Source organism: Delphinapterus leucas, chromosome 7 (assembly GCF_059928025.1).
Source record: "Delphinapterus leucas isolate spDelLeu-1000000601 "Yukka" chromosome 7, BTC_Dleu_Yukka2, whole genome shotgun sequence".
Lineage (NCBI taxonomy): Eukaryota > Metazoa > Chordata > Mammalia > Artiodactyla > Monodontidae > Delphinapterus > Delphinapterus leucas.
In genome coordinates, this window is record NC_143135.1 from 88623136 (window position 1) to 88634206 (window position 11071).

Below are 11071 nucleotides of genomic sequence, written 5' to 3' on the forward strand. Positions count from 1 at the left end.
CATTATTCAATTTCTTTTTTCCTCCTCAGATTTCTTAGCTTGAATTTAGCCAACTCCATTTCTATCTCTGATTAATTACACTTCACCAGTTTAACAAGCAGTTGTTAAATGTGAAGCATTATGTCCAAACTGAACATTGAGCTTACCTGTCCTTGTATCGTTTGAAAATTTAGTTAACCTCATTCATTTAAAACCATAGTTTCCAGCTTTTTTTTTTCACTGTGACACACAATAGATGAAATGAATGTATCAGATAACTCCTTGGATCTATCCATTTAAAAATAATTTCTTGAATACCTACTATGTGCCTGCCACACACTGTGCCAGATGTGACACAGCCGGATGTCAGGCTAAGGCTTAGACAAGTGGGATTGTAGGTTATGTACATTTCCCAACATTGTATTTATAAAGCTCTTTTTTTTTCTCCTGTTATACATTCATTCATTCATTCAAAAAGTTTTCACGTACGTACTTTGTGTCAGGAAATACGCTAAGGTCTAGGCATATAATGGTAAATAAGACAGACACAGGCTCCATCCATGGAGCTTACATTCTAGTAGGGAATGAAGCCACATCAGAACACAAGTGAGTGAAAGAGAATTTGCTGTAATCAGGTTTTGTTTTTTTTTTAATTGTGTGCAGCTCTTTCTAGTCTCCCTCCCCTTTCCCTTCCCTTCCCTTCTTTCCTGTTTAACCCTTCGGTCCTGAAGCCATTAGGCAAGTCAGAGGAAGGTAGCGTCCATGTCCGGAGACATGGGGGGACTTGGTGGCTTAGATCAGAGTGTCACGGCGGAGCAGGATGAGGAAGATGTCCATGCAGAGCAGAAGTCTGGTTCGGGTGTGGCCCAAGTGAGTGAGGAGGCCATCCACACAGGCCGAGGGGCAGCAGCTACGATGGGAGATGGGCTGCACAGTGGTGTTGATGAAACAAGTAAGCATGCTAAGGGTAAGAAGCGCCAGGCTTCGCGCCATCAGAGAAGGGAGTTGCAGATATGAAAAAAGAGAAAACTGGAGTGGGCTCCGTGATATTAGATTGAAATTAGAAATATCGGTGTGATCTCATGGTTTTCAATATACCATGTATATATATATATACATATATCCTCTAGCTGGCACTCAGATCTTGGCTTCTAAATAACATTCTCCAGTAAAATAAACCAGGGCTCCTTTTTTTTTTTTTAATTCAATACTCCAGCTCCTTCATGGTTTTGGTTTTTTATTTTGTTTGTTTTTTGTTTTCTTTGTTTTTATTCAAGGCTCCTCTTTTAATTGAAGTATAGCTGATTTACAAAAGGGCTCCTTGAAAAAATTGCTGATTCCATGACCAGAGTAGGGAAAATACTAGGTTAGCTTGGAAAATTTTTTTGTGCAGGAAAGCAGGGAGGTATCCAAGAATGATGGGTATGTGTCAGTAGATCACAGGAGCCAGCTTACAGTGGGCAGCATTGGCCAAATGTGGGATAATTTCAGCATCAAAATAATTATAGTGATAGATTATAAACCATTGGATAAACAGGAAACCTTACTGATATAAAATAATAAATTAATAATCTAATAGTGGATTGCAAACTGTAGAAAGAGTTACCAGATGAAGGCCTAGGAAATAGCATGCCCAGAGACGGAAAAGCAACAAAGCCAATTCTGTACACCCCCTCTTTTTTTTTCCTTTAAAGAATAGTAAGTGGTTAGTAATTACTAACTAATCTCAAGTTATTTTTGAATCCTGAGTTTGAATAGCAGAATGAAATAATGTCTATACTGAGTCACTGGAGCAAGGGCATCAGGAGAAACCAGTTTTTCAAAATAGAATAAGGCCAGGTAGGGCTTTCCTGGTGGTCCAGAGGTTAAGACTCCATGCTTCCACTGCAGGGGGTGCGGGTTCGATCCCTGGTGGGGGAACTAAGATCCCACGGGCGGCACGGCCAAAAGAAAAGACCAAGTATAAGTTTCAAAAATACAAAGCTATTAAATATGTATTATCACAGAATAGACACTAAAGAGTTTTCTATCAATATAATGAGTTACATATTTTAACTAGCAAAATTTAGAGCCCATCAAGGGCTCAAAATTTGTTCTATTCCATTCTTATTTTTTCTCTTATGGCTTGTGTTTGGTGCAAAGCAATATCAAGCAGAGTCCATACTTGTTTGGCTGAACTGTTGTAATAAGAGGAAAATGCCAGTGAACATTTCATGTAAGGCAACTTTTGCTAGGAAGTTAGAAGCTGCTTTAATTGTTTCCACCACCAGGTGGCAGTGTTAGGGTACCACAGAAATTTTACTTACTACTGTACTGATGTTTATTGGTTTCTGACAAGTGACTTTCTGCAACTATAAGGGAAAGGGAAGTAAAAATGATATAAGGAGAAATAAGACAGTACAATGAAGTAGTTAAAATCCTGGGTTCTAGAAGCAGAGTGTCTAGGTTCTAAATCCTGCTTCTGCCACTTACTGGCTGTGCAATCTTGAACAAACTACTAAATCACTTAAGCCTCATTTTCCTCATCTTTAAAATGAGGGTAACATTACCTACCTAAAAGTGTCGTGAGAATAAAATCAGGAATATATTCAAAGCATTGACACATGTTAATATGTTGAATTGCGTCCACCAAAATTCATACGTTGAAGTCCTAATCTCCAGTACATCAAACTGTACTGGAGATAGGGTCATTGCAGACATAATTAGTTCACAAGAATGAAGTTGTTCAGGTGTACTCTAATCCAATATGGTCAGTGTCCTCTTAAAAAGGGAAAACTTGGACACAGACACTCACAGAGGGAGAGCATCATGTGAAGATGAGGGCAGACTTGGGGTGATGATTCTACAAGCCAAGGACCACCAGAGATGGCCAGCAACCACCAGAAACTAGGGGAGAGGCATGGAACAGATTCTGCCTCAGAACCCTTGGAAGAAACCAACCCTACCAACACCTTGATCTCACACTTCCAGCCTCCAGAACTGTGAGACAATACTCTTCTGCTGTTTAAGCCTCCCGGTCTGTGGTACTTTGTTACAGCAGCCCTGGGAAACAAACAGCACGTGAAAAGTACTAATTCATATTAGCTGTTATTAGCCCTGAACACTTTTAATATAACTGTACCAAGGCAACAAAACCATTTCTACTGTAAATTAAAGTGCATTTTCCAGCTGTCATGGATTTATATCCTACACACACACACACACACACACACACACACACACACACACACACACCACCCAAATCATGACATACTATGGAGCAAGAGAGAGCAAAACTCCCAACACAGGGAGGGGGATTTCAGTGAAACACAGGAAGATACCTGCTAACAATGAGAATTATAAGGTCTTCATTCTCTGAGGAAGCTCACACAGAGGCCACATGACCCCCGAGAGGGGGTAGGATTTGGAGCCCTGTGGTTTTGCGCCTCCCAGCCACACCCTATAAAACTGTTAGTTCTTCTTAGCAGAGGGGGCCTCCTGCTGGTTGGAGAGTTGAATTTAATAACTGTAGCATCACTCTTCATCTCAGGGCATGAATTTCAGTCATTTTCCTTTGACCCTAGAAAAGCTGGGAAAGGAAAGGGGGGCAAAGAAGCTTGGTGGTAGGTTTTTTTTTTCTCTACCAAGATCTAGAATCTCTAACAGCCAGTTTTATTAAAGACTGAGATCAGTTAGGTAGTATTAAGGCTGAGGAACTCTGCCCCTAAGCCCCACTCCCAATCCTATGCCACACGTGTCCTCAACATTTCACCCTGAGCCCTACCCCACAGACAATGAGTATAAGAGTCTTGAGTAAATTAATCTGGAATAGGAAGCACTTCAAGTTGTCATACTTGGCAGATAACTCACCCCAAATCATCCCTTCCTCAGGCTCAAAGAAGGGAGTTGGGCCCACTGGGTGGGCTGGAGGGCTGTCAGCAGTTAGGGGAATTTGGAGCTGTCTCTTTTGCGTGTACGATAAAAAGAACATAGGAAACATTACCTACGAGGTAATGGGCTGGATTAGAATTTTAACTAAAAGGAATTATGGATGTGGGGACTTTGTTTGGTTGTGAAATGAACCAACCAACCAGAAAAGACATCTTGAGACAACTGAAAAAGACACCTTCCTTCCGTCCCACTCTGTTTTGTCTAGCTAACTCTAATTTGTTGTTTATGACTCCATCTTCAAGCTTATTTTTTTCCATAAGGCCCTCTCTGATTTCTGTACTTATCTGTGTTAATTACATGGAGCAGCACAGAGTCAGGAACTTTGTATGTTCACCTCTGCATCCTCAGCATCTAGTTCAATGCCTGGCCCATGACTTGTCTTCCTGATTGGGCTGAAAGCACCTTGAGATCAAAATATTTATCTGATTGATTTTCATATCTTTCCAGAGTGCCAAGAATAAAGCTTCATACACAGTAGGAGATCAATAAATACTTGTTAAATATACAAAGGACAAAATGTAACAAGCGAGTTCTTTCTTTCTATATTTCAAGGGAAAATATAATAAATAATCATGATACCAGAGCCAAACAAATCCAAAGGAACCTCCAGAAACAAAAATGTGCAAGTGTGCCAAGAGGTTTTACAGAGTAAGTCCATATGGGATTTTAAAAAACAACACAGTGCTGTTGGACTTTATTGTGAATTGAATGTGCCAATACCGATGCTGGAGAAGCCATCCCTAAAGCCAAATACCAGCATTTGTTTCCCAAACACTGACTAAAACAAATATTTTTCAGTTGCCATAGCTTTGGGATATATTTTTGACATGCACACTGAACACAACAAATGATATGGAAACTCTGGCCCCTTTCATCTCTGTTTGACATTAAGGAACCCAACCTCACTAGTGAGGCCAGAAAACAGCAGCTTCACAACTACAAAGGTAACGTTCCTTGGGTCCAGGCTGCCAACCCCAGTACCGTCATTGTGACGATTTGTCATTTCTACCAGCAGCATGTGCTGTAAAATTGTACACAGCTTCCAAGTAGCCTTCAGGTTTGGAAACTAGCTAAAATTAGACTAAGCCCTGTGTCTCTGCATGAAAGCAGTAACAATATCTTTAATACTGTGTGTAGTCCTTCTATATTATTTTAATTTTTTATTATGGAAATTTAAGAGTATATACAAAATTAGAGAGAAGCTGTTCACCCAGCTTCAACAATTACCAATTGTGAAAGGAGAACTCAAGACACAGAACCATTAAGAAAAGACTTTTTACTTTCACTATTTTGCAAGGGAGACGATACTTCAGAACAACTGTGTTCTCCAAACAAAGAACATAGCAGGTATTTAGAGAAAAAATGAGAAGTTGCCAGGATTACAGTCAGATATCAATATTGCAAAAATCAGGCATAAAGTTGTTTGTATTAGGTTGTTAGCAGCTTACAAGGAGGGTTCAGGTCTTCATTCAGAGGCTAGTGTTAGGATGTTTCTGCCTTTTTTTAGTTTATTTAAAAATGCCAAACGTTCGAAGTTTCTTTCTTTCTTTGTTTGCTGCAGTGGGGTGGGTTTTGACTGTGGTACATGATGACCTAAGTCAAGAGGGCAGCAGAACAAGTATCACTCGTGCTTGCTTGGTGAGTTCCTGTCCCTGAAGCATAGGCATATAGGTTTGTTCAGCAACTTTCTGATTCATGTCATTAACTTGGTGGGTTTTTCCTATTTGGCCAGTTTAATTCATATAGCAATCACAAGAGGTATCGATTCATATGCAAAGATTTCCTTACTGTATGGTTTAAAAGAACTAAAGTCTTGTGATGAATTAACGTCTGTCTAGAGGTTTCATAAAGCTCCTAGTCATACTTGGATCCCATCAGCATTACAGAAGTAATGTGTTTGAATCGATGTTATCCACTTGTCCTTTCTATGTCTGGGAACAAAAGGCATCCAGTTTGCCTCTACCAAGCTTTACCTGCAGTAACTGTATAACTGGGGTGCTGTTCCTTCTCTGAGATCCCCAAGTCAGCCAATGTTCCTTGTCTGTCAGGAAGTAGCATTCTTTATTAACTGTAAGGCCAAGATTCCACTAGCCATAGAACACGTACAGGTAAGTTTTCTGGAAGGATTTTGTAGGCATCATTTCGAAATATTCAACTGCAGTCCTTGTTCCTTAATAGTGAGCTTAGCATACCTAATTAAATGAGATTTGTTTTTGATTGTGACATTTCTGTTAACAAATTTTTATTCAATCCCAATAGAAAAAGGACAGATTTGTTCTGAACCTATGTAAATAATGACATGGTCATGAAAAAGTAAAGGGAAGCAAAACATGGCACTTTGTGTACCAATAATTGTTCTGTGTAGTTTTACAGACAAAGCCAATCAGTATGTGTTACTATTTTCCTCAGAATCATTTTTCTTAGTGATCATCTTGCAATTTATACAAGTATGAAATCACTGTTGTACATCTGAAACTAACATAATGTTATATGTCAATTATATTTCAATTTTTAAAATAAAATGTTGTAAGTTTAAAAAACTCATTTTTCTTAGGTTTTCCTCTTGATTTATTACCTTATCATTTTCTAAGATATTTTATAGATTTTTTTTTCCTGAACTCTGGTAGACCAATTGCAATAAGACACCATTTAAAAGTGTTTTGTTCCACTTTGTACATAGTTAGCTTGTTAAATCAAAAATTAGTGCTAAATCAGGAAGAAAGGGGTGTTCTTTTTTGCCCAATAGAATATATCAATAGAATATTAGTCATAAACAAGTATTTCATGTTAATTTCCTTCCATCCTGGATAATTAATTTCTTATCTTGTAATCTTGGTATAGAATTGGCCATCCACTATCACAAAATCAACTGCTTTTGAACTAAAAAAAAAAAGGTCCTGGAAATCCTCAGTCATCATTCAACCATGCACCTGGTGACATCAGCTTAGAGTGGGAAGCCTGTACCTGTGAATCTATTCCAGTTGGTATCAATAGTAAAGAGTACAGGCTTCAGGCCTTTCCTGAGGTTATGATTCTTTTAACGTTTCTTCCAGAAGACTCCATTACTGGTCTATAGTGTAATAACAGGTGCGTTTCGGCAAGTGTTAAGGAAAGAAGAAACCACCACTTGATGACAGGACTGAATGGCTTGGGTTAATGTACTATAATAACTAACAGTATCTACAAGAAGACAAGTGAGACATAATGCATAAATATTTTATAAGGGTTTAATCAATAATTACCCTGAGAGTAGTAATAATATGGACAATTAGGGCATTGACAGATCTCCAGGGTCTTTTAGTTTATTCCATTAAGTGTGTATTTTATTGTAACTAATTGACACAGGTGTTTTTTTTAATTAATTTTTATTGGAGTATAGTTACTTCACAATATTGTGTTAGTTTCTACTATACAGCAAAATGAATCAGCTATACATATACATATAGCCCCTCTTTTTCAGATTTCCTTCCCATTAAGTCACCACAGTGCGTTAAACAGAGTTCCCTGTGCTATACAGCAGCAGTCCCCAACCTTTCTGGCACCAGGTTCTGGTTTCGTGGAAGACAATTTTTCCACGGACCTGGTTGCGGGGTGGGGTAGGGTTTGTTCAGGTGGTAATGCGAGCAATGGGGAGCAATGGGGAGCGGCAGATGAAGCTTCACTCGCTCGCTCACTGCTCACCTCCTGCTATGCAGCCCAGTTCCTCACAGGCCGTGGACTAGTACTGGTCCGCGGACTGGGATTTGGGGACCCCTGCTATACAGTATGTTCTCATTAGTTATCTATTTTATACATAGTATCAATAGTGTATATGTGTCAATCCCAATCTCCCAATTCCTCCCACCCCTCCTTCCCCCTTGGTATCCATACATTTGTTCTCTACATCTGTGTCTCTATTTCTGCTTTGCAAATAAGATCATCTATACCATTTTTCTAGATTCCACATATATGTGTTAATATACAATATTTGTTTTTCTCTTTCTGACTTACTTCGCTCTGTATGACACTCTCTAGGTCCATCCACGTCTCTACAAAGGACCTAATTTCTTTCCTTTTTATGGCTGAGTAATATTCCATTGTATACATGTACCATATCTTTATCCATTCTTCTGTTGATGGACAATTTAGGTTGCTTTCATGTCCTGGCTATTGTAAATAGTGCTGCAATGACCATCGGTGTGCATGAGACACAGGAATTTTAAAATACAAAGCTGTGAATAAATTCTGTTGACAGTTATCATGTTGGGCTTTGCACATGAGCATGAGTATGCTCTATTCATCCTGAAGACACACAATTGCTGAAACATGTTCATTTTAATATAACATAACATTATAACATATGTAATATAACATACAACATGTAGCATAACATATAACATATTTAATATAACACAACAAATTTAATAACATCTTACTTGTATGCTTTGTATACAATTGACCTATGGAGGTTGATTTGCCAGCTCTTCCCACACTATGGACTTGACAAACAGCTCTCACAATGAGACAGGCTGGGACCTGGAACCCTTTGCTGGGACCTGGGACCCTTTGCTGCCGTGCTGCAATGCTTGCACCTGGACACACCTCTCCTCAAGCAACAAAATACAAAGAAACTGACTCAAAATAACTGCCTGCATTTGGGGCAAATTCTGGACCCAAAAGATACAAAGAGACCAAAAAGCCCAACTGCCACTTTTGAAGAGCCTGGAGCAAAAACAGGGTGTTGGGAACAAAAGCACGGTACTGAGCTGCTTCCCGCACACACCATCACCAGAGACCAGCAGACCACCTAAGTCACCTGTCTGGCCGGACACCTGGACACACCCCTACCTTCACCCCGTATAAGGAACAAGCTTGCCCCACCTTGGGGAGCGAGCAAACAAAACAACTGTTGTTTGTTCTCTCTTCCCCCTGCTGCAGCAGGGGCCCGCAGTAAAGCCTTGCCTGAATTTCTTGTCAGTCCTCTGATCAATTTCTATTGATTGGGGAAGGCCAGGAACCCTGGTTGGTAATAACAATACAGAGAATACCAAGGGCTCCTGATGATTTCTAGCACCCCTCCTTTTACAAAATGAGAAAGTAAATCTTTGGTGCTGTCCAGCAGCTCTCTGAGAAACCTCAAAGATAGTTTGATTCTCAAAGACGTCTGAGCAGTTTTCTTATTTGAAATTTGGGGCCTGAATTTGTAGAAGTCAGTATAAAAATTTGTCAAATAGACAAGATGGGCACATAAATCACATGTGCCTAACCAAGAAACTGTTATAGTCTTGGTTATAGTGAAAATACATACCAGCAAATAACAGTAAGTCCTACGAACTGTAGCCTTTTCAGAAGTAGATTTTTGTTAAAAAGTTATTAAGTTGCATGACCAAAAAAGTTCGCAAAATGTTAACAGGCTCTCCTGTAAGTATATTTTAGTGACCCCTGGAATTTCTGCTAACTTTTAGAATAACTTTTTGCTGTTTCTTGTTCAAAGCAGAATGAATACAAGAAGCTCAATGTTCTTGTGAAACACCTGACTTTCTCTTCATCATCTGTAAACTCCCTTCACTTAATAATTTTAATATTCCAACATGGCATACATTTAGACATATAAAAATAAATATACAGGGACTTCCCTGGTGGCACAGTGGTTAAGAATCCGCCTGCTAATGCAGGGGACACGGGTTCAATCCCTGGTCTGGGAAGATCCCACATGCCGCAGAGCAACTAAGCCCGTGCACCACAACTACTGAGCCCATGCACCACAACTACTGAAGCCTGCACACCTAGAGCCCCAGCTCTGCAACAAGAGAAGCCACTGCAGTGAGAAGGCTGCACACCACAATGAAGAGTAGCCCCCTAACAGCAACTAAAGAAAGCCCACGTGCAGCAACGAAGACCCAACGCAGACAAAAATAAATTTTAAAAATTCTTTAAAAAATAAATAAATATACAGTTAAATGGCAAATATGAAGCTTTTAATTTTGACTTTAAAACCTATTGATCTTAACAGAATAATATGACATAATGTTTATCCACATTAAATTTATCGTCTTAATAAAACTGTAACATTCTTCTTGAAGAATAAATGAAATATATCCATTATCTTGTACCCACACCTGTATCTCTTTCCATGACTGTACAGCCACAACTGCTATGCATATTAGTTACAACTTCAACCAAAGTTACCAGCTTCTGCTCTCTCAAAGGCCCAGGGGAAACTAGGTGATGGGTAACTAAGAAGGATCTATTATACACAAGCACCTTAGCAGAAAAGCAAGGCCCAGGGAAGGTGACTTGTGCCCCACAAGCCGTATTACATATCCATTTTGCATGTTTTAAAGTGGCAAAAATGAATACATGACCTAACAGATTTTTGCTTTCTTTGTCAGTCTTGTTCCATCCAAAACTCCACCCACCTCCACCTCACACCAGGTTACTTTGAAGCAAATCCCAGGCATATCATTTTACCTCTAAATATTTCTGTGTGGATCTTTAAAAAATAAAGACTCTTTTTAGGCTGTAAACATGACCATAACACAATTATCAAATGCAAAAATTACCAATAATTCCTTAATATCATCAAATATCCAACATCCAAATATCCAATCAGCATCCACATTTCCCCAATTATCTTGTAAATATTTTCAGCTTCTTTATTTGACTTGGGATCCAAATAAGACACATTGCAACTGAGCGATATGTCTTTTAAATCAACTTTAATCTATAGGTTTCTCTGCCATGCTTTTTTTTCCCTTGCAATTTTTTTTTAAAGATAGCAGGTTAATTGTCTGTAGAATTTCCCATAAACTGAGTTTGCTGACTGCATCCCTATGGTGTCATTTAACTTGTTCTCTATCCCTTATGTTTCCTGTAAATTGTTAGTTGCATCTAAAGGTTTAATCAGATTCCAGTTCAATGTAGGTGGTTTTGGGTTTTGGTTTTACAAGATGTGTAGTAAAGAACTTAATCTTGTCCCAAAGGAATCCAGCTTTTGGTTCCTGAAAGGTAATCTCTAAGCTCTTGCAATATCATCCCTGATAAAAAAGGTTTTTGTTTAGGGCTTCCCTGGTGGTGCAGTGGCTGAGAGTCCTCCTGCCGATGAAGGTGACACAGGTTCGTGCCCCGGTCCTGGAAGATCCCACATGCCGCGGAGCGGCTGGGCCCGTGAGCCATGGCCGCT